Source organism: Lepisma saccharinum, chromosome 15, assembly GCF_977018435.1.
Source record: "Lepisma saccharinum chromosome 15, izLepSacc3.1, whole genome shotgun sequence".
Taxonomy (NCBI): domain Eukaryota; kingdom Metazoa; phylum Arthropoda; class Insecta; order Zygentoma; family Lepismatidae; genus Lepisma; species Lepisma saccharinum.
Genome location: NC_139243.1, coordinates 31,600,738 through 31,619,383, shown reverse-complemented (window position 1 = coordinate 31,619,383; position 18,646 = coordinate 31,600,738). Strand labels below are relative to the sequence as shown.

The following is an 18,646-nucleotide window of genomic DNA, read 5'->3' as shown; positions in this document are numbered from 1 at the left end:
ATTAGGTATCTGTAATGATTGAATCTGTTCTTTTAGAGTGGAAATCACTAGATCAAAATCTTCTTGTGATTTTATGCTTTTGACAATTGTTTGGAGCTGTGTCTGGACATTATTTATCTGCTCTTTTAATTGTTGTTTCAATTGCTCAGAGTTGGTAACCTGGGTCTTAAATTTGGCTTGAAGAGCTGCTACAGCCTCTTCTAAACTTTGAAAATTATCCAATGTGGCCAAATCAGTATATTTCTGAAGCAATAATTTGAGTTCAGAATCAATTTTAAGAAGAGGGTCCATGCATTGTGATTGTAAATTTGTATTTTCTAGTTGAAGACTGGCATTAAGTGTGGTTTGTAAAGCTTGTAAATCACTTCTTAATTTTTTGACTCTGACATCAAGCATCAAAATCTCATCACTGTGATCTTCATGTCTTGTATGGCCAAATATATCATTAGGCATTTTTGTTTTAGTGGTTATTTATTATTGAATATCTGATTCTTAATTCTATAAAAAAGGGTATAAACTTCTCATAGGATCCCGGGACTTCAATATATAAGCAGTCACCAGCAGAAACAGTATATACAGTGCCAGAAATCATGTTTGATTGCTTAATTCTGTAAATATTTCTCCCTACTGAAATTTTGACATCACCCTCAGGGGTTGTAATAAATTGTAATTGACCACCTACAGGTAATTGGTAATGATTTAAATTATTGTTAAATATGTACAATGTTTTACCTGTTTCATCATCAACATCTGTAAGTATGCTGTTCAGATGAATAATTAACAAAGCACTTAGTTTAGATATTATATCAGAAGAGGGTGCTGGTGTTGGCAGGTCCATAATAGCCTGTTTTTTGAACCCAAATAAGTTCACAGGCATGTTTATTTATTTCAAATCATGCTCTGTAATTAGGCATTGATTCCCACTTTTCAAATCACAATGACCCCATGGTAGAGTATGTATGCCACATGATAAAATGCATCTCTTATCATCATGTGGGTCCAGAGCCACTTTTCTTTCAATATTTGTAGTCAATAAGTGATCCACACTCTGAATTCTGCATTCTGATGTTCTGATTAAATTCTAGGATTTGAGACAATCTTCATAATCTTTAAATTCAAGCTCTTTGTCTACAGTTACTCTGCCAATGCCCTTGGCCTTTTTGGCAACAACACCACTACATGTTTCAAAACTGTACATCTTGGCCCTTAACCCAGCAAATGCCACAATAACATCACCAAGTGTCTTATCTTTTAACTTGCCAGGCACCTTTTTGTTGTGGTGTTGAATTTTTGAATGTTCACTGGTATCAAAATATTTAAACAATTCAGGCTGTGCTATATCTTGATAAACATCTTCTGTTTGAATATCAAGAACAAAACTATCTGTGTCCATGTACATCAGTTTTACACGATCCTTATAAAAAGGCTTCAACACATCATAATACAATTTTAACATGTGTAATTTGGCCAATTCCAATATCACAGCCCTTACATAAATAGGCTTATCAAACTTAATTTTTGTTTTTTTCATGTTGAAGAGTGCCATATTTTCATCATAAATTCTTCTATAATTGAAATTAGGCTTTGCAATCAATTTTTTGCTCAGGCTGGGGTCAGTAATTATTTTAACATCGGTATGTTTTCTGACATTTTCAATTGTTTTGCCACATACAGAATTGACCATTAATTTAAACAAAGATTTATCAAATTGGCTCATTGCAGATGTTCGAAGCTCTGTGTTTGTATCAATATATGGTTTCAACCATCTTGAGTGCCTGAACCTCAAAACTTTGCCAACTTTGCTCACTTGAACACCATGATTCATCAAGAACTGGAGGTTCTTGTAATATATGACATAACCCTGTTTTGGCTCCACAGTCATCATCAATTTCTTCTGTTTAGAACCAGGTGAGCACTTAACCTCAGGAATTGGGGGCAGATCAGAAAATATGTTGTGTAAATTATCAGGAATTGTCAGATCAACCTCTAAGAATAGGCCATAGTTACTGTCATCAAAATCCTTAAGATCTTCAATATTGAAATCTTCAACCCACTCAAGCCCTGCATATGGCAGTTTTTTCATCATAGCATAACCATAGAGGCTATTGGCATCCACGTACAGTATATAATTTGATGGCAGTGCTGGATCATAATCAGGCATATATTTGTTATTTGCTCTGGCATATCTCTGAGAGCATTGCACCATGCCCCCTCTTATACATTGCTCCATAAACAGATACATGTCCTGATCTTGGATCAGATCCAATTGCATTTTAGTGTTTAAAAACATTGCAGCCCATGCTAGGCCTGGGGCACTGTAGAAATACATTGGATCCAGTTTATAATTTTGCATGGAAGATTTTCTGAATGCCTGAAGTATATCAGCTAAGAGAGTGACATCAAGTTTTAAATATGCATTGTGATAATCACCAAATGTCTGGCATTTTAAATTGTTCCACATCAACTGGGCATGGTGATAATCATCATCAGTGATTCCAGATCCTCTGATTTTGCTGTAAAATGCTTGTTGTGGTGGCAGAGCACACTCATCAAATTTAGAAAAATCTGTAGCATAATCATATGGATATACACCCTTTCGCCTAATTAATTTCAGGTCCTGATTTGGAAACATGGTACATGTGATTTTGAATTGATCATCAGATAATTGAGTGGCCAGTGTAGCCAGGCTAGCCGATAAAATTCTGTATGAATCAAGAAATCTTAAGTGAATAGGAACACCATTAACTTCAATTTTCTTGCTAATAGCAATATATTTCTCATCATTTTCAGCTAAAATATTTAAATTCTGCTTGTCAAACCCCTCGTACCTGATCAAATGATGAAAATCATAATTGGATGCACCATGGCAAAATATGGGGACAAATTTTGGTCTCTGGATCTTAATATTACAGCTATTACACAGGGCCATTAAGAATTTACCATCTGTATGAGAATGGTGTTTCACCTTGATATTTGTATCTGAAAATTCAAAATCACATACCGGGCATTTTTCTGCATTGTTGAAATCTTCAATCTGTTTCTCTGTTAAAGGCAACATGGGTTTTGATTTTAATAAGACATTAGATGCTATGTTATGGCACTCATTTTCTATTCTATGTGCAAATTCTTTGATGGCATCTGGTCCCATGTATAAGTGTGGTTCACTAGCTACACCATCCCTTATAATTATATAACAAAAACTGGAGGGTTCATGTAATTGATATGATGTAATTGAAGATTCCTCAGGATCTGGGCTACAGAATGCAAGAGGTTTGAGATTTGATTCAAAATCACAGACTATATATGCTGGGTGTTAGAACAAGGCTTCAAACTTTTTGAATTTTGCATTTTCACTTGGCATTGGCATCACCATATGAACAGGTTTATGGTTGCCACAATATTTTAAATGTTCAATTAACTTGTTTTTAGCAATTTCTGCATTCTCTTCACAAACACCATTCACCATTTTTCTACCATCAAATACAGTTAAACATCTTCGGCACAACTTGAATATTGTCTTAGATTTGTCTAATTGTTTTCTGACTAAAGCTTCAAGACTGTGTATCAGAGTGTAATGATATGTGCCACCCCCTTCAATTAAGAGCAGATCAATCGGAACAGCAGAATCATCATGAAATGTACTGATTCTGAGAGGTGCTATCAAGCAATTGCCACGGCCAGTGGAACAAATAAATACATTAATAGATAATTGTTTACCATTGATATCCCGGGCCTTTTTTTCAAATTTATCAATATTCTGAACATACATTGGATATTCTAAACCCTCCATTGCCTCATCAAAATCGTGTTCATGTTGTTTGTAATAACTTATTCTCTGAGGATTTCTTGAAACTGGAAACAAAGCAGCTAAAATACACCACAAAAAGCATTTCTCATCATTATTTTCTATATTAACCACGGCTCTTTTGTTTTTAATATTGGCAGGTAATGGCAGATATGTAGATCCTTGTAATGGGCTGAATTCAGAAATATTAACATAGAGCTTGTGTGGAGATCCGCATAGGCTCCATCCAGACTCTTTTGCTGCAAATTCAGAGTGTTTAATATTTAATTGATCTATCAAACTGCTTATTATTTTGTCTGAATTTGCATTTGAATATACAGGTACAGTTTCTGTTATATGGGGCTGTGTAAATTTTGTGCCATTTGGTTTCTTATATTGTGTAAACAATTTGAGGGACAGCTTATAAGAGCCATTTTGTGCATTTAGAATTGCCTGCACATCAGGATTTATACTGTTCAAAAAATTCTTAATACCACATCTTGGCTCTGATACAAAACAGTGATCCCTTAATTGGCCATTAAAACTGCTATGGATATGTGGTGCATAGCGTGGCTGCTTTGCCGGTCTAGCATTAACAGGTGTTTCATGCTTTCTTTTCAGACCAGATGTAGATGGTTGTGAGGGCAATGTTGATGACTGTACATAAGAATTACACTTGTGCCATTTGTAATATGCCTTGCTTAATATTTTATGGCATCTTGGACATATTTTTGTGGCCTTTCTGCATTTCTTAGAGTCACAAATATGCCGGTGCCTAGACCAATTAGAACTAGATATATTTTTATTACTCTTATTGCAATATTTTTGTTTTGGCATTTTTATTGTTTATTTATATAAAATTTCTTGGTCCAAAAAAACAGAACTATGCCAAAACAATTATAACAGCAGTTAGTGGCTGAGCTGGTGCTTTTATACCCAGACAACAGCAATAACTAGGCTCTGGTGATCCCCAATATAAAATAATTTTGCTCTATTATGCTGTTGTACAACACACTTTACCAGGTTTCAGATCTGGGAGCTATCAGTTGTATATCAACTAGCAGTAATTATTCTCAAAATCTCACGTGTTGGAGATATTATTTTGCCACATGTATTTCAATCTCATATTTTATCAAGACTCAAACCCGAGCCTCTTGTTTACAAGGCAACAATATTAACACTTTGCAATCAGTATAATAAAAACCATGAGGCTATGCACCACACTCTACTGGGTCTCAGAACCCAGGAGCTATGAGCTTTATATCAATATACACATGGCGGAATCAATCTGAGGGGGGGCTCATCATTTCTACACTAGAATTCAAGATTCCTGGGATTTTGACAGAAAAACACACTGTAAACAATAAAATCTTATGGGAACTTGGCATTGTTTTAAGTATAGGCAAATCGGGCTGTTGAGGCTTCTTCTTTTCTACACTAGAATTCAGAATTCTTAAAATTAAGAGCATATCACACTTGAAGAATTAGGGTATAAGCCCCTCTTGGCATTGTTTTAAGTGTAGGCAAATCGGGCTGTTCAATCAAATAACCTCTTCTTTTCTACGCTATAAATGTGCTCATCCTATTGTAAATACAACTACTATATATATACGTATATATTAAAACAAATTCATATTTGTTAGTCAAGTTGGTATTATATGCAGGAAAAGTTATTCATGCAGAATATACCACTTAGAAATTGTGAAAATCGTCATACTCATTGAAATGAACTCTCTAATTATTCGATATTTCATTAACTTCAGTTGGGGGCGGACGGGAGTGCGATGTGTCTGACTGCGGGGGCGCCCACCCCCCTGCCCTCCCTCTGGCGTCGTCACTGGTGTAGGCATCCATATATGCTAATGAGACCACTTCCAATCAGTGATGTGCCGTAAACTATAAGTTTAAGTCTACATGAGTTGTCTACACGTAATCTTCGCGTAGATTACATTGGGTTGTAGTTTACATAGACTACGTAGACAATCTAAAGTGCATTAAAATTAATTTCCAATGATTTCATGAAAGGGAAGTGACATTATCTACTATATTGGTTCCTAACGAACTGAAAATAATCCTATTTACAACAAAATTTCTCTTATCTTCTATCATCAACTATGGAAGAAGATAAATAGTATGCAAAAAGACAACAGATGGCAGTCGTGAGGCAAAAACTCCTTTTCCCATGAAACGCTAGAATATCTCCTATGTTAGGTTTTTCCCTAGGTGAGAAATTGTTCGAATTTACAAGGAAGAGTATGAAAGGTTCTTCTCACACATTACCAACTGATACGCAGTATAATTTTCTTTTAATTCCACGGCGCCCTTTGCTAAGTTATCACCTTTCTCCATGTTGTTTACATAGATTACGTCATCTACGTATATAAAATACGTGTAGAAAGTAGACTATCGTTGTTTACGCGTAAACGCACATCACTGCCATTAACCAAGATATGTCCATAGCAAATTTCAATACATTATGACCAATCAGTGGCGGCAAATAAGTTCCAAAACTGGGGAAGGGGGCAAATACAGTGTATTTTCCTTGTACATAAGGTTTAGCATAGTGCAGGGGGAAAAGTGGGAGCGAGTGAAACACCCTGTACATATTTTAAGGAAATATGTACTTGGCGAATTTAATTCGTAAAAGAGATTTTTTAAAAAAATCTCAGACACTGTTTCTATCTATTTTTTTCCACAAGTTCCGCTTCTGATAGTATTTAAACACAACTGGATTCTTGTAATTGCTTAACAGTCAGGATCAGTCGAGAGTCATTTACAGGACACCCATGACTGCAATCGCAATCATGTTGAACTGCTATGTTATTTAGCGTACTGTTAGAAACGTCGTTCTAAGACCATTTCCCCGGAAAGCGTCTGTAGGCTATCCTCTACGTAATTCGAGAACCGGAAGTAATCTATCTCAAGTGCTTAAGGGAAGTGTTCGAAGTATGAACCTCCGTCCAAATGCTTGTTGACCTAAAACCATGCTTTCAGGATATTGGCTTGAGCAGTTTCCCTGCAAACACACATAATTCATTCCAACTCTCATAGATGTCACTCTGAGCGTGTTTTGCTTGGACATGGTCAAAGCAGACTAAGTTAAAGCAAAACTGGATGTTTCTCGCCTCGTTTCGGAAAACCTTTATGATATTTTAAATCCTGTAAAAGTAAAGTTCTTGAGAGTTGTTTGTAGACATCGAGAAAATATTTTCGCGTGGTTTCGTGAATACAAAATACGTTTAGATGCTACTTAAGATAGGTACAAAATGACAAGAACTCGTAGATACTACCAACACGTCAATAGTTCACTAACCACAAGGACCCAATAGAAGCCAGGCCTAATAGGCCTAATAGGCGATACTTCACAAAACCAAAGTCAAATAAAATGTCAGTTAGTCAGTCAGTATATAGACAACAGTGAAAGGATAACATTTTGTCCTATCTGTGTCATAGAGAATTTATACCTTATTTTTTGTTTTGAATCTCTGACATTTATTCGATTTGGAATATATCCGATTACAAAATACTTTCTACTGAGGCTTTTCGATGTATTGATTGATTGATTTACCACTTTGGGCTAATCTCGACGATGATGTGACGAAATTGATGAAAGGACATTCACTAAGAACACCCATGCTCAGGTAGGGATTCGGACCCGCGACCCCTGGAGTCGTAGGCCGATGTGATAACCACTCCGCCACGGGTACCGGCTATTCTTGACAGTTCCTACTTTAATAATTTATTTGAACTACATGAATTTCTTTAGTAGAAATTACGCTAGGTTAAATTATAACCTTTATGCAAACTGACTTTATCCATAAATTCGTGGTGTGTTGTTATGGTATGCCTTAGAAACTTAAGTCAATAACTCCACACCACAGATTTATCACACAAAGACTGACACTGATATAGGAATTGTTCTATGTACCTTGCACTATTTTTCCGCATAGTCACCACAGAGGTTCAGGTATTTCTCCCACCGCACCATTAGTTTGGAGATAACGCTGTTGTAGAATTCGGCCGGTTGATCGTGGAACCACCACCCTCGCTTCGTCGTCGCAAATGAACGTCTATCCTGCTAGGAACTTATTCAGTGGAACGAACACGTGGAAATCACTAAGGGCGAGGTCTGGACTATACGGTGCATGCTCCAGAACCTCCCATTCGAATGACTGAAGTCTTTCGATGGTCCTGTTTGCAACATGAGGCCTGGCGTTATCGTGGAGGATAACCACATTGTACACATCGAGAATCCCTTGGCGCTTTGACCTTATGGCAGCTCGCAGACATGAGAGTGTGTCACAGTAGCTTTGATTTTGATTTGATTTGATTTAGTTTATTTTACTTCGCGTTTTGTGCCTCCTGGCTAATTTGCGAAGATGGGGATGATTGATGAAATGATGAAATTGATGAATGGACATTCACAAACAACCAAGCCCAGGCTGGGATTCGAACCCGGGACCCCTGGTGTCGTAGCGCGATATGCTAACCACTCCGTCACGGGGGCTGGCCAGGACCCCCTTGATTACAAGGCGACGACGCTAGCACTGCGTCAACGGGGAGGCCCCCTACTTTGATGCACCAGAAGTATGGACCTTAACAGTTTTTGCACTTTAATGTGTTATCGGAGTAAAAAAAAATAGGCATATTTACGTTAATATAACACATTTCAGGATCTATGTAGTTTTCGAACCTTTCTGGCATGTTTTAGAATCCTTCTGGCATTTCCGGACGGGAATTGAATATATTTACATGTTTTAGAATCCTTCTGGCATTTATGAATTGAAAATTAAAATTAGAGTGTACGTAATTAACATCTTGCAGTTAATTATTGTGAGATATTTTTATTTATAATGGAAATACAGAGCCTAAAAGTAGACTTCAGAGTATTTTATAAGTTACAGGATGTGACAAAATTAACCTACAATCTGTTCTGCACATATAGACCTTTGTAAATGCTTCTAGTTAAATTTTGTATTGTGATGTTTATTTTATCAGGATTTTTACCCCGTGTTTATACGTGTTGAATTTCACATAAGACACAGTTCGGAACAATTTTCTACAAACAGCGTATGTTCCTGAGAATTTAAATGCATTATAAATATGCTCTAAAGATGTTAAGGTGAAGCACTAGCATACACTTATTTATGTTACACGCTCTATTCTAAACTGTAGCAGCGGTAGATGCTGTCATCTGTTTTCAAACAACCAAGCCCGACCGGAATTCGAACCCGGGACCCTTGGCGTCGCAGCGGCCACAGTATCTGTCTGCGTTGAAGGTGTCACCTCGTGGCATGAAATCCAGCAGGATGGTGCCGTGTTGAGAACTACAGCCATCTTTCAAACTGACAGCAGCGCCGTGGCCATGAGCAGCCGAGATTTATTTAATTAGTTTGTTGTGTGTGGCTCTTCTGTCACTTTTCTGACAGCACTAACCACCACGAGAGGTTTTACTGGCTATGTGTTCAGACGACAGAGGCTCGTTAACCTGGGGGTAATATACGGAGGAAAGGATGACTTCCCTACAGCACACCACAGATTATAGTCAGTGCCAGTGTCATAAATCTGTATTCATTATCTTTTGATTTATATTTCTAAGATGTGTTTCAAAACTGATCAACGAGACTTTACTAGTTACAAAAATCGAAGTGAGAGGGCAGGAGGTGGTATCCTTTTACTTCCTTTTGGGATACTACTATGATAAATTCTAAAATTCTAAGACAAATTGTGATACATATGCACTGTAAAAAATTGCCGTTACTTTACATTGATTACTCCGTAAAAGAGACAGGTCATTCACCGTAGCTTCATTCTACAGAATTTTCCCCGTAAATAAGAGAACCTTCAAGACAGTGAATCCAACTTCTCTTTCACAAATACTGTATGCAATAAGAAATAAATGTATAAACACATTGTTTAAATGTTATAAAACATTTATCTGTGCCGTGAATAGTTATGATTGATCTTAAAACGTATAAACGGGTTAATAATTACGCTCTTAAAAGTTGCTACTCAAACTACAGTGGGTTGGTGCTACTGCTGTAAAAGAAACAAATGCAACGCAATGTATGCCGAGAAGACGCTAGCCGAGGCAAGGCATGGCGGCCATACTCTTTTAGAAGACAAGAACCTCTGGTGTGTTCTGTGTTAGACTGTGAAATTATAAAAGTAAGTATTGAAGCCAAGGAGTGTAGTGTATAGAAATGAGTGTATTCAAAACCTTTGCAATTCGAACGTAAGATATACATATATTTTACAAGGAGGGAAGTGAAAAGTGCATGTGTAACTGAAAGTAATTCCTAATGCAGGAACACGAATCGTGAAATACAACGTCCCAACACCAGTTTAAATATTATCTCCATACAATAGAGCATATTTATTTTAGGCGATAATTTTAATATTTTTTGTGTTTATGATAAGGGGCTACTTACTCTTGTAAGCAATGTTTTTTATTATTTGTCCGGAAGTGTCAGTATTTTATTGCAAAAGCAGTGTTCGAACGTAAGATATACATATATTTACAAGGAGGGAAGGGAAAAGTGCATGTTTAACTGAAAGTAATTCCTAATGCAGGAACACGAATCGTGAAATACAACGTCCCAACACCAGTTTAAATATTATCTCCATACAATAGAACATATTTATTTTAGGCCATAATTTTAATATTTTTCGTGTTCATGATAAGGGGCTCTTGTAAGCAATGTTTTTTTTTTATTATTTGTCCGGAAGTGTCAGTACTTTATTGCAAAAATAGTGTTCTAACGAGTTTTGCAACCTGTTCGCATTCAAAATTTTCATTACCCTTGTATTTTGTATCTTGGGAAGCAAAATATAAACGGGAGTGAATATTTTCACCAGGTGGGAAGCTAGCTTTTGAGCTATTTTCAACAGATTTTAAGCTGCATGTCAGTGTGTCTACCAAAATTCTTGACCTTTTTTCCCTTTTTCTTAGCATGTATTAATCACCCCCTACTTAGGTATGGTTGGAATTTAAGAAAAATATATATATTTTTATTCAATGAAAAACTTAACAAGAGATTTAGACTTGCTTTAATTGTTAATGCTTCAGACTTCATCCTGAATGGGGAATGGCCGTATTACTTTAAAATATTTTTACAAACCTTGACGCATGTAATACAATGTAATACTTAACAAATCGAAAAATAATTAACTACAACTCAAGGCAATTTTATATTTCCAATTTTATCATAAACACCAGTAGAGGTATATAACAATATAAATTCACTGTAGTGTAAAAAATAGCAAAAATTCTTGACCACATGCATGATTTCTTGACTGGTAGACATTATGCATGTGCATCATCTACAATCTGGCCTGGCCTGCTAAATGGATGTGTGTATTCTTTAATTGATGTGTGTGAAGCTTACATTGGTGTTCATTTACTTTCATTGTTAGCTTAGGCAGGTCAGGTTTAGGGCTATTAGCATTAAAATTACTTCTGTAAATACTTATCAACACGTGATCATGTAATTTCTGGTCTTGAGCACTTTATGCTATTTTCCCTACCTGGTGACACACCCATTTTTAATATAAAATAACTTCGTAGGAGTAAGTTCAGCAACACTGCCAATGAATGCAATAAAATAAGATAAAATACAATGTCATGGTATGATTCAGGTAATTACTTTTGCTGGTGCAAATACATATATGCTGTTCCTCATCACCTGGTGAAAATAGTCGCGGCCAAATATAAATGGTGTTCACGTTGTTGTTTTAGTACTGAATGTACCATATATTATTGGTAGACAATGGAATATTAATACAAGATTCATATTTTATCCTGCATGAAAAAATGTACATGTTAAGTGTAAAATGAGTGTTTTCATCCATGCTAGAACAGGATTCCGGTACTGTTTATTATTGATAGCCGATGGATGTCAAGTCTTCCTCATATATGCCTACTCTAACTTTTCAATTTTATGATGAACCAAATTTAACTTATTGGCACTTTTAGCACTTCATTATGTTAGCTCACATTAAATAACATTTTTAAATCTTTATTTCAGTGAATATCAGAAGCAGTCAGATCAAGAGGAAAGTACATAGTTAGACACCCAGTTGCAGATGTTGCTCAAATGTAAGTATAAATATTCTATCTAGTCAATACAGTAACAATTATGTGAATTTTTAAGAAGTTAGCTGTCCATTTCATTTTAATCTTTTTTCTGGTTGCCACATAAGGGAGTTTTGTAGCCTTCTTCGGAGTGACTATTTTCACCAGGTGGTGAGGCTAGCTTTTGAGCTACTTTCACCAGATTTTAAACTGCATGTGCATGTTCTGCAACCTGACCTGGCCTGCTGCATGGATGTGTGTATTCTTTAATTGTTGGTGTGCATTTATTTTCGTGCAGGAGACAAGTACTTATTTTCTGCACATCACGGAGTTGAAAATGCACCGCAAGGTGTTCTGATGTAGACTGGTACTGCTAATATGTCACATACGTACGAAGGGGTATTACCTTCCTGAATGCTTTCATTGTTAGGTTAGGTAGGTCAAGTTTAGGGTTTTTAGCATTAAAATTGCTTCGGTTCGGTAAATACTTTCGAACACCTGATCATGTAATTTCTGGTCTTCTGCATATTCTACTATTCTCACTACCTGGTGACTGGTAGTCACACTCATTTTTAATTTAATATAACTTCTTAGCAGTACGTTCAGCAATAAGATAAAATGCAATGTTATGATTCAGGTAATTATTTTACTAGCAAAAATAACTCTAGGTGCTGTTTTCAGCACCTGGTGAAAATAGCCCTACATGCTATTCTCACCACCTGGTGAAAATAGTTGCAGCTATATTTTTTTGTCATGATTTACCAGTTCAAATGAGTGGAATGGTCATCCATCCATCTGTAGTCGAGTGCATGGAAACTTGTACAATTTTCTATAGCATAATGACATAGAATAGGAACGGGAAATTAGAAAACCGTTGATGCACATTTAGTATGTTTTGTATATGTAGAATACTTGAAATTAAATCTTTGGAAGTTAACCTAATATTTGTGACTGTTTTGCCTGAGCTAGATAATTGCTTACATAATTGAAATAATTTCACTTAATTGTATGTTGGGTCTCCCCGATGGTGTAGTGCTAATGCTCTGTCACTTTGTAATGGAGGGGTCCTGGGCTTAATCCATGGTGCAGGCACATTACACAGTGGTTGGAATGCCATTTGTAACTGTGGGTCCAGTTCCAATTGGTCTATCGGAGCATATGTTGTATGAAATGTATGTGAAGTGTATGTTTAAGATTCGCCCTTCCATTTTGACCATCACCTCTTTCCCCTTTGTGTCCTCTTAACTCCATTCTCTTGGGGAGAAGGGGATAGCTTTAACTAATGTGCAATACAGGCTTTTTTTTAAAAAAAAAATAAAGGTATCAATTGTAAAATTTATGGTTTCTGAATTCCATGTTAATCTGCAACTCCTATTTTGCAATTGCTTATGCAAGTGAACAATAAGTGATGTGCATTGGTGCATGTGTGCTACTTTCTTTTGGAGGGATATGTGCTTATTATTTTCTTGTCCCCTTCCTTGCACTCCACAACTTCATCACAGTTTTACGTGAAACTTTTTAATATGTAAGAAAAGCCGTGCATTACTATGAAAAAATCTAAAGTACTAAGTAGCAGTGTAATGGGTTGACCTTTTTAGAATGCATTAAAAAATATATACTCTCTCCACATACCATACCTTGGAAGTGCATGTGGGACATTTCATGAAAAGTGGTCCTACTCCATGTAAATAACGAAATGAATTAATCCAAAAAATATTAGTGTTTTCAATTGCATTAAAGTTTAAATGTTTGTGAATGCATATAATATCCATATTTCACAAACAAAAATTATTAGCATCTGTGTATCCTATATGCTTCACAAACAAATGAAGTCGCATTTTGCTACATTATTGAAGCAACACATACCACATTTTTGATAATGCTTTTCATGCATTCAGGCTATGTCATCATACTCGAGTTTTTTCATTTGTTAAGACACACCACAAAGTAATTCTTAATTGTATGAAATCAGTTCATTATGAAAATTTTAATTCAATTGCATGTCTATAATCTTACTTTTTGTGTGAAATGTCTCACAAGTAATGCTGGAATGCACCATGTATGCAGGCTGTGCCTGGATTAGGCTTTTATAATAGGTATGGGGATTTCAGTCCTCATGTGTGTGTTGTTATTTCTTGGATATCTGAAAGACTTTCAGAGTGGCAAGCAAAACATGTTTTCAACAAAAACATATCTGCTTCTCAAAAACCACTGCTTCAGTTTGAAGTTCTTGTCTTCCTGCGATGACCATGTATCAGCCTTACATGTATGATTGTAATAATTATTGAAATTGAAATCATAGTGTGAAGTATAGTGGTGATTTAGGTTAGTATTCATTTTTCAGGTTGGTCGTGCTGTCCTCTTGTCTTTCTTCCCTCACCCCTTTCCATATGTCCATTGACCTCATTATTGGTTTTAATGAATTAATTAATTTTAAGTACTTTATTTTAGCAAAATATCTCTGTTCCCATTATTGAAGGGCTTGCCCTCTTTTTTTGTGACAGGTGGAAATAGCCATTGCTATTACATTTGTATAGTTATATTATGATTTCATTGAAGCAGGAATACGTAAACTTTTCAAATGAACTCTTGTGTAAAAAATTATACATGTATCTAATTTATGAGAAGAAAAAATATTATAATTGATTTTCTAGACAATTTAGGTAGGGAGATGCCGGAGAGGTAATTCTTACCTTCTCAGCAATTGATCTACAAAGTGGCATAATGTACAGTGGGATCCATGAGTATTACCGTGCAAATTGTCCATGGCTATTTTTCTCCTACATTCTTATGTGTTTTTAAGCAATGGGTTTTTATGTATGCTGGTGTAGAAGTTGTCAACAGCTTGTTTTGAGTTTTCTTTTAATTCTTGAAGCTCTTATTGGGTCAAATAAAGTGCGCGAACATGGTGATGGACAATTTGCATGGTAATACTCATGGATCCCACTGTACAAGTGTAACTTTAGGTTAGAGAATGTACCCCCCTCCCCCCACTCTTTCCTGCACACTTCTGACAGAAATGCATGCAATTACCATGTTCTTATAAAAAAGGTAAAGTGCTCCCCTGTGCTTAGCACCACGCCACGTTACACCAGTGTGGGTGTAATGTCCCACACTTTCTTGATCCGGTCATGAGTGGTGGTGATGTGATCAGCATCACCCCCCCTGACCGCCCCCCCCCATGAATTAATCCAAAAAAATATTAGTGTTTTCAATTGCATTAAAGTTTAAATGTTTGTGAATGCATATAATATCCATATTTCACAAACAAAAATTATTAGCATCTGTGTATCCTATATGCTTCACAAACAAATGAAGTCTCATTTTGCTACATTATTGAAGCAACACACATACCACATTTTTGATAATGCTTTTCATGCATTCAGGCTATGTCATCATACTCGAGTCTTTTCATTTGTTAAGACACACCACAAAGTAGTTCTTAATTGAATTCTTAATTCAAATTCTTTATTTGCCTGGGAGATGAGAGATAATGTGTTGCAACCCAGAATTGTCTGCGACTACATTTGTAACACTATACAAGAATTATTAGTACTGCACATCCACTATTAAATGTTATAGTAGGGTTATTTTTTATTTTGCTGTCCCTCCTCTCAAATCTATGTTCAAATGTAAAGTAATTATTTCACTTTGCAAGGGTAATGCACTGAGTTTCATATTTCAAAATTTCTTCCCCATCACTCTCTAGATTTGGGTCTGCATTTTCCAGTTCCAGAAATGGAAGCAATTTGCATGTAATGTTTATATTTTGTTGTTTGCTTTGTCCTCATAAGCTAAATTTAGGGAATTTAGGAATTTACTGCACTTTTTGCAAAAAAATATACTTCTTGTGTGCATCTTTGTTTATTTTATGATCTTTTTTATAATTTCAGGTGGTAACTGAGGCAAAGAACCCTTCACTCAGCAAAGAACAACTTTCCAGGCTAATTTGAAGGAAGCATATAACAATGGAATTTGTCAATATCTTTTGAAATAAAGAGTGCTTATTCTACATGATCCATTATTTTTAATTAATATCTATCCCAACAATAAATATCACTATTTAGATATCCAGCAAACGTAGTGAAGTGAGAACAGTTAACCATTAAGCCACACAATAGCCTACTTTTTACCAGTTTCTAATTTGGCTTAATGATTACCTGCTCTTACTTCAGGAGGTCCAGTTTGCTGTGTTTTCAATTGCTGATTACACTTGATTAATAACATAAATTTGCTACATTAACACTGGAAATCGATCTATTCCAACAATATTAAGGAATAACTGTGTGTCTGATGGTGTATTAGTGTCTATTTTTTTTCTTTTCATATTTCCAGTCCTATTTTCCACTACTATGTAAACACTGGTAAGCATGAAACTTACACTCCTATGTTTCAATCAATAATAACAATAATGAAACTTATGCCCTGTAGTAGCACCTATGTGCTTGGTGGAAGCATGATATATCATGCTATTTATTTTAAAACACGAGTTGAACACTAAAATAGTGGTATGTTATTCGAGTATAAATTCTTTCATTTCTTTGCTTGTGTTTTAAAACTGAATATTATGCATTATGCTTTCAGGAAGCATGTATCTGCTGCTTTGACGTGTGAGTAGTCTCAGTGCTGAAAAAGTTATCTACAGTGTTCATATTTTGTTAATAGTTCAACTGTATGTTTAATCTGTGTAGATTTAAGGGAGTGTTCTGAAGTGAGAATGACTCAAACAGGCTCTGATTTACACTTACTACTAGAAAAGTAAAATCCCCACTGCCCACAGGTTCCAATATTTCCTACCATGGATGCTAGTGAATGTACATTGCAGGTTTACAAGTAAGTATTATATATTGTGATTTATTATATTTTTTGCAAACTACTATATTATACAAAAGCTTAGCTAATGTATTTCAATGGCTTAAATTTATAATGTCAAAGTGATTTTAGTCACCATGAACATGTAACCTTTATAAATGCAATACATTGTGGAAAATAACACCGAATATAGTTTTAAGCCATTAAAAGTATGTTGCTGTTAATATTGTTACAATGAAAAAAGAAGAAAAGCAAAATACTGACTGTTGCTATCACAGGAAATTTTCTGTAAAATTACGGTGAAATTATAGCACCCTTCACTGTTGCTATCACGGGAAATTTTCTGTATAAGTACGGTGAAATGACAGTATCACTTACAGTACTTGAACCGTAACTGGAACGGTGAAATTTATGTAATATTACGGTGCAATTTTGTTCATAATTACGGTAAAAGCACTGTAATTTTACGGTGACGCCACTGGCGCCCGAGCTGCCGGTGAGGTCACCGTAAAATTACGGCTTTTTTTTTTTACAGTGTGTACACATATATACTGTTATGTGTCTCCAATTTACTTCTGTGGATCGCAGGAAACAAAGGGCAGTAGCTCAACAATGAGTTACAAGTGTCGGTCTTAATTTCATTGATTGATTCGATTTATTTCAATTCACATTTTTAAGAGGCTTGTCCCGGTCGTCATGTCCATATTATTAAAAGACCACTATTTGTCCCGTTTTATAAAGGTTTAGGAGTTAGCCTGAAACCCAAATCTAAATTTGAGAGACATTTCATGCTAAAAAAAATGTTGATGGAATTTGGTCTGCAATTTAAGTCAGGGTTGTTAAAAGGTCAAGGAACTCATAAATTCTAAAGGGTTCTATTGGGTACCGCTGCGGGACCGGAACCTTTTTTCTCGCACAATTTAAATTCGGTCCAAGTTGCGTATTGTTTCATTGAAAAATGTTCCTGGACCGTATTTAAATTGATCCAGAAAGAAGATTCCTGGACCGTAATAAAATTGAGCCGGAAAAAAGGTTAATGGACCGAATTTAAATTGATTTGCTAAAAAGGTTCCTGAACCGAATTGAAATACTTTACAGATAAAATGGTTCTTTACGGTCCAGAACCCATTTACGGTTGCTGATTTTCTTTCCTGGACCGGAATTGAAGTTATGTAAAATTCCTGGACATTTAACAACCCTGTTTCAAAAACTTCATAAAAACCAAAATGTTCCATTCGTCGAGAACATTCGAGCAGACAGCAGTTTAATGCTTATTGGTGGGTTGTATTATTTGTGTGTTTCTTTATTTGTAGAGCAGCGAATAACCTCGTCCAATTAGCGTACATGAAGTTTCAATATGGACCTGCAACAACAATTTATTTTCTTGCGTCTTATCACGAACTCAAAAGACAAATCTCTCGTTGTGTGTTAGATATATTGGGGGTTTTCTCAACGGTTGGTGAAGAATAAAGCTGTTCTGATGAATGCTTCTGAATACTAACATCAAAAGTTGATAGAAGGGAACAGAAACACTATGTAAGCACAGACAGGTCATACCGATATTATAGTAATTAATATCTCTTGAAAATGGGAGATCATATTTCATATATTGTTTATGATGTATTATGTGATCTATACTTTAATAGAAAATAATTATAATACGTTAATAATAAAAATTATTTTAAAATTAGACCTAACAGATTATTCAAGTAATAGGGGGGTAACTGACCTCCTTGGGATATCTCGTTTTGGGGTCAAAATCTTATGGTCACTCTATATTTTTGCCACTTTTGGCTAATTGCAAAGGTGAGTGATAATATGACGAGTCTCGCCACTCACAATGAATGCCCAGCGATTAGAACCAGACCTGTGACTAGAATTTATCTCCAGGTGGGGGGCTCCCGGGTTAACAGGGGGGGGCTTTGTAAACCAAGTCCATATTTCAAAAGTTTAACACTATTAAATGAATGTAAGTT

At 35.7% G+C, this 18,646-nt stretch overlaps 1 protein-coding gene and 1 long non-coding RNA gene across 3 annotated transcripts in view; one reads left to right on the top strand and one right to left on the bottom strand.

Annotated features, from left to right (window-relative positions):
• Positions 1-18,646, bottom strand: part of LOC145999662 (glutamate receptor ionotropic, NMDA 2B-like) — a 957,426-nt gene that overhangs the window by 239,506 nt on the left and 699,274 nt on the right. The window lies entirely within an intron of this gene.
• LOC145999663 (uncharacterized) lies at positions 9,876-15,838 on the top strand. The gene is made up of 3 exons (XR_014443423.1): positions 9,876-9,952; positions 11,812-11,882; positions 15,752-15,838. It is a non-coding gene; the product is annotated as an uncharacterized LOC145999663 (long non-coding RNA).